This window comes from Tachyglossus aculeatus, chromosome 2 (assembly GCF_015852505.1).
Source record: "Tachyglossus aculeatus isolate mTacAcu1 chromosome 2, mTacAcu1.pri, whole genome shotgun sequence".
NCBI classification, from domain to species: Eukaryota; Metazoa; Chordata; class Mammalia; order Monotremata; family Tachyglossidae; genus Tachyglossus; species Tachyglossus aculeatus.
This window is the reverse complement of record NC_052067.1, coordinates 171,711,940-171,717,939: the sequence shown is the minus strand read 5'-3', so window position 1 is coordinate 171,717,939 and position 6,000 is coordinate 171,711,940.

Sequence of the window (6,000 nt, the reverse complement as noted above, 5' to 3'; positions counted from 1 at the left end):
AACACCACAGGTATTAATAATAATACTAATGGCATTTATTAAGCGCTTACTCTGTGCAAAGCACCGTTCTAAGCGCTGGGGAGGTTACAAGGTGATCAGGTTGTCCCACGGGGGGCTCACAGTCTTCGTCCCCATTTGACAGATGAGGGAACTGAGGCCCAGAGAAGTGAAATGACTTGCTCAAAGTCACCCAGCTGATAAGCGGCGGAGCTGGGATTTGAACCCATGACCTCTGACTCCAAAGCCCGGGCTCTTTCCACTGAGCCACGCTGTGTCCTCCCTCTCTTTCTGCCGCGCCATAGGTTCCGTCCTCTCTTTCCGGCTGGTACCCCGAGCACTGCGGCCCATTTCCCGGAATCTCCTGACCGTCTCCAACGGCCTGGGCTGCATCCTGGGGGCCATCCTGGTGTTGGCAGCCCACCTGGCCTCCCAAGGTAAGGGCCCGCCATTCATTCAATGGTATTTATTGAGCACTTACTGTGTGCAGAGCACTGGACTAAGCGCTCGGGAAGTCCAAGTCAGCAACATCTAGAGACGGTCCCTACCCAACAACGGGCTCACGGTCTAGAAGGGGGGGGAGACAGACATCAAAACGAGTAGACAGGCATCAATATAAATAAATAGAATTATAGATCTATACATACATACAAGAAGCAGCGTGGCTCAGTGGAAAGAGCCCGGGCTTTGGATTCAGAGGCCATGGGTTCAAATCCCAGCTCCGCCACTTATCAGCTGTGTGACTTTGGGCAAGTCACTTCACTTCTCTGGGCCTCAGTTACCTCATCTGTAAAATGGGGATTAAGACTGGGAGCCCCCCGTGGGACAACCTGATCACCTTGTAACCTCCCCAGCTCATAGAAACAGTGCTTTGCACAAAGTAAGCGCTTAATAAATGCCCTCATCATCATTATTATTATTATTATTAATATTATTCCTCCTCGTCCCCCTCTCCATCCCCCATCTTACCTCCTTCCCTTCCCCACAGCACCTGTATATATGGATATATGGTTGTACATATTTATTACTCTATTTATTTATTTATTTATTTATTTATTTTGCTTGTACATTTCTATCCTATTTATTTTATTTTGTTGGTATGTTTGGTTTTGTTCTCTGTCTCCCCCTTTTAGACTGTGAGCCCACTGTTGGGTAGGGACTGTCTCTATGTATTGCCAATTTGTACTTCCCAAGCGCTTAGTACAGTGCTCTGCACATAGTAAGCGCTCAATAAATACGATTGATTGATTGATTGATTGATTGATGATTCCCTTCCAAACCCTGCCCTCTCCCTGACTTTCCCGTCACTGTAGACGGCACTACCATCCTTCCCATCTCACGAGCCCGCAACCTTGCTGTCATCCTCGACTCCACTCTCTCGTTCTCCACTCTTCTCCCTCTCTCGTAGAGAAGCAGCGTGGCTCAGTGGAAAGAGCCCGGGCTTGGGAGTCAGAGGTCATGGGTTCAAATCTCGCTCTTCCTCTTGTCAGCTGGGTGACTTTGGACGAGTCACTTCACTTCTCTGGGCCTCAGTTCCCTCATCCATAAAATGGGGATTAAGACTGTCAGCCCCACTTGGGACAACTCGATCACCTTGTATCCTCCCCAACGCTTGGAACGGTGCTTTGCACATTGATTCTATTTATTTTAATCTATTCTATTTATTTTATATCTATTCTATTCATTTTATATCTATTCTATTCATTTTATATCTATTCTATTCATTTTATATCTATCCTATTTATTTTATTTTGGTAGTATGTTTGGTTTTGTTCTCTGTCTCCCCCTTTTAGACTGTGAGCCCGCTGTTGGGTAGGGACCGTCTCTATATGTTGCCAACTTGGACTTCCCAAGCTCTTAGTACAGTGCTCTGCACACAGTAAGCGCTCAATAAATACGATTGATGATAGTAAGTGCTTAACAGATACAAAAATTATTATTTTTATATTCACCCCTCACTTCTCTGGGCCTCAGTTGCCTCATCTGTAAAATGGGGATTAAGACTGTGAGCCCCCTGTGGGACAACCTGATCAGCTTGTAACCTCCCCAGCACTTAGAACAGTGCTTTGCACATAGTAAGCGCTTAATAAATGCTATCATTATTATTATTATCCAATCCGTCACCAAAACCCACCGGTCTCGCCACCGTGACATCGCCAAGATCCGCCTTTTCCTCTCCATCCAAACCGCTACCTTGCTGGTTCAATCTCTCATCCTATCCCGACTGGACGACCGCATCGGCCTCCTCTCTGATCTCCCATCCTCCCGTCTCTCCCCATTCCGGTCCACGCTTCACTCCGCTTCCCGGATCATTTTCCAACGGAAAAGTTCCGGACACATCTCCCTGCTCCTCAAAAAACTGCAGGGGTTGCCCGCCCACCTCTGCATCACACAAAAACTCCTCACTCTCGGCTTCAAGGCCGTCCATCCTCTCGCCTCCTCCTACCTCACCCCCCTTCTCTCCTTCTCAATCATTCATTCATTCATTCAATTGTATTTATTGAGCGCTTACTGTGTGCAGAGCACTGTACTAAGCACTTGGGAAGTACAAGTTGGTAGCATATAGAGACGGTCCCTACCCAACAGTGGGCTCACAGTCTAGAAGGGGGAGACGGACAACAAAACAAAACATGTTGACAGGGGTCAAAACCGTCAAAATAAATACAATACAGCTATACGTAAATTCATTCATTCATTCATTCAATTGTATTTGTTGAGCGCTTACTGTGTGCGGAGCACTGTACTAAGCGGTTGGGAAGTACAAGTCGGCATCATAGAGAGACAGTCCCTACCCAACAACGGCCTCACAGTCTAGAAGGGGGAGACAGACAACACAACAAAACACGTAGACAGGTGAATCAATCAATCAATCAATCAATCATATTTATTGAGCGCTTACTGTGAGGCCTGTGGTGGCCCAGAGAGAAAGTAACAGCCTTGAAAGGCTGGAGGCCTGGGTTCTAATCCCTTCTCTGGTATGAGAGTTGAAAAAAAAATTGTAAATGCCTAGGAGGGTCTAGAATAGATCACCTAAGAGTGCTGAGATAAAAATTTTTAAGCGCTTAGTACAGTGCTCTGCACACAGTAAGCGCTCAATAAATACGATTGATGATGATGATGATGATGCAGAGCACTGTACTAAGCGCTTGGGAAGTACAAGTTGGCAACATATAGAGACGGTCCCTACCCAACAGTGGGCTCACAGTCTAAAAGAGTGGGCTTCTCCATCCCAGCCCACTCACTCCATTCCCCTGCGGCCGCTCGCCTTCTCCCTGGGCCTCCATCTCGCCGGTTTTGCCGCCGACCCCCGGCCCCCGTCCTGTCTGTCCATTCTTGTATTGTTCCCAAGCTCAGTACAGTGCTCTGCACGCAGTAAGCGCTCAATAAATACAACTGAATGAACTCACAGTGGCGGAGCTGGGATTAGAACCCACAACCTTCTGACTACTCCCAGACCCGGCTTTATTAATAATGATGATAATGACGATAATGGCATTTATTAAGCACTTACTATGTGCAAAGCGCTGTTCCAAGCGCTGGGGAGGTTACAAGGTGATCGGGTTGTCCCACGGGGGGCTCACAGTCTTAATCCCCATTTTCCAGATGAGGTCACTGAGGCCCAGAGAAGTGAACTCTCTCCCCCTCGTCCCCCTCTCCATCCCCACATCTTACCTCCTTCCCTTCCCCACAGCACCTGTATATATGGATATATGTATATATGCTTGTACATATTTATTACTCTATTTCTTTATTTATTTATTTTACTTGTACATATCTATTCTATTTATTTTATTTTGTTCGTATGTTTGGTTTTGTTCTCTGTCTCCCCCTTTTAGACTGTGAGCCCACTGTTGGGTAGGGACCGTCTCTATATGTTGCCAACTTGGACTTCCCAAGCGCTTAGTACAGTGCTCTGCACACAGTAAGTGCTCAATAAATACGATTGATAATGATGATTCTAAGTGCTGGGGAGGTTACAAGGTGATCAGGTTATCCCACGGGGGGCTCACAGTCTTAATCCCCATTTTCCAGGTGAGGTCACTGAGGCCCAGAGAAGTGAACTGCCTTGCCCAAAGTCACACAGCTGACAGTTGGCGGAGCCAGGATTTGAACCCATGACCTCTGACTCCAAATAATAATAATAATAATAATAATAATAGCATTTATTAAGCACTTACTATGTGCAAAGCACTGTTCCAAGCGCTGGGGAGGTTACAAGGTGATCAGGTTGTCCCATCATGGGGGGCTCACAGTCTTAATCCCCATTTTCCAGATGAGGTCACTGAGGCCCAGAGAAGTGAACTGCCTTGCCCAAAGTCCCACAGCTGATGGTTGGCGGAGCCGCAATTTGAACCCATGACCTCTGACTCCAAATAATAATAATAATAATAATAATGGCATTTATTAAGCGTTTACTATGTGCAAAGCACTGTTCTAAGCGCTGGGGAGGTTACAAGGTGATCAGGTTGTCCCACCTGGGGCTCACAGTCTTAATCCCCATTTTCAAGATGAGGTCACTGAGGCCCAGAGAAGTGAAGTGACTTGCCCAAAGTCACACAGCTGACAGTTGGCAGAGCCGGGATTTGAACCCGTGACCTCTGACTCCAAATAATAATAATAATAATAATAATAATAATAATAATAATAATAATAATGGCATTTGTTAAGCGCTTACTCTGTGCAAAGCACTGTTCTAAGCGCTGGGGAGGTTACTAGGTGATCAGGTTGTCCCACGGGGGGCTCACAGTCTTAATCCCCATTTTCCAGATGAGGTCACTGAGGCCCAGAGAAGTGAACTGCCTTGCCCAAAGTCACCCAGCTGACAGTTGGCGGAGCCAGGATTTGAACCCATGACCTCTGACTCCAAATAATAATAATAATAATAATGGCATTTATTAAGCGCTTACTAAGTGCAAAGCACTATTCTAAGCGCTGGGGAGGTTACAAGGTGATCAGGTTGTCCCACGGGGGGCTCACAGTCTTAAGCCCCATTTTCCAGATGAGGTCACTGAGGCCCAGGGAAGTGAACTGCCTTGCCCAAAGTCACACAGCTGACAGTTGGCAGAGCCGGGATTTGAACCCGTGACCTCTGACTCCAAAGCCCGGGCTCTTTCCACTGAGCCACGCTGCTTCTCTAAATCACACACACAAACACACACACACACACGCACGAATAACTATTGCCTTTCTCCCCCCTCATAGGGAATTGGTTTCCGAGCTTCCTAAACAGCGGAAACTTGGAGAAATTCTTCTTCTTTTTGGCCTCGTTAATGTTGCTGTCTGCCCTCGGGTTCTGGGCTGTTTCACACAGGTAAGGATTCAGCTAAAATGCTCTGATAATAATAATAATAATAATAATAATAATAATAATAATAATAATAATAATAACGTTTGTTAAGCACTTACTATGTGCCAAGCACTGTTCTAAGAGCTGGGAGGATACAAGATGATCAGGTTGTCCCATGAGGCACTCACGGTCTTAATCCCCATTTTCCAGATGAGGGAACTGAGGCACAGAGAAGTGAAGTGACTTACCCAAGGTCACACAAAAGACAAGGGAAGCAGCGTGGCTTTGTGGCCAGAGCCCAGACTTGGGAGTCAGAGGACGTGGGTTCTAATCCCGGATACACCGCTCGTCGGCTATGTGACCTTGGGCGAGTCACTTCACTTCCCTGGGCCTCAGTGACCTCATCTGTAAAATGGGGATTAAGACTGTGAGCCCCACGGGGGGCAACCTGATTACCTTGTATCTACCCCAGCGCTTAGAACAGAGCTTGGCACATAGTAACTGGTTAACAAATACCATAGTTATTATTACTATTATTATGTGAAAGGGGCAGGATTAGAACCCATGCTCTGTCTACTAGACAATGCTGATTTTCTCTCTTCTCTCTTTCTCTATCTCTCTCTACCTCTCTCTATGTATAACTATATATATACATTATATATATATAAATCGTATGTGTATATATACACATATACACATATATATAAATGTATACA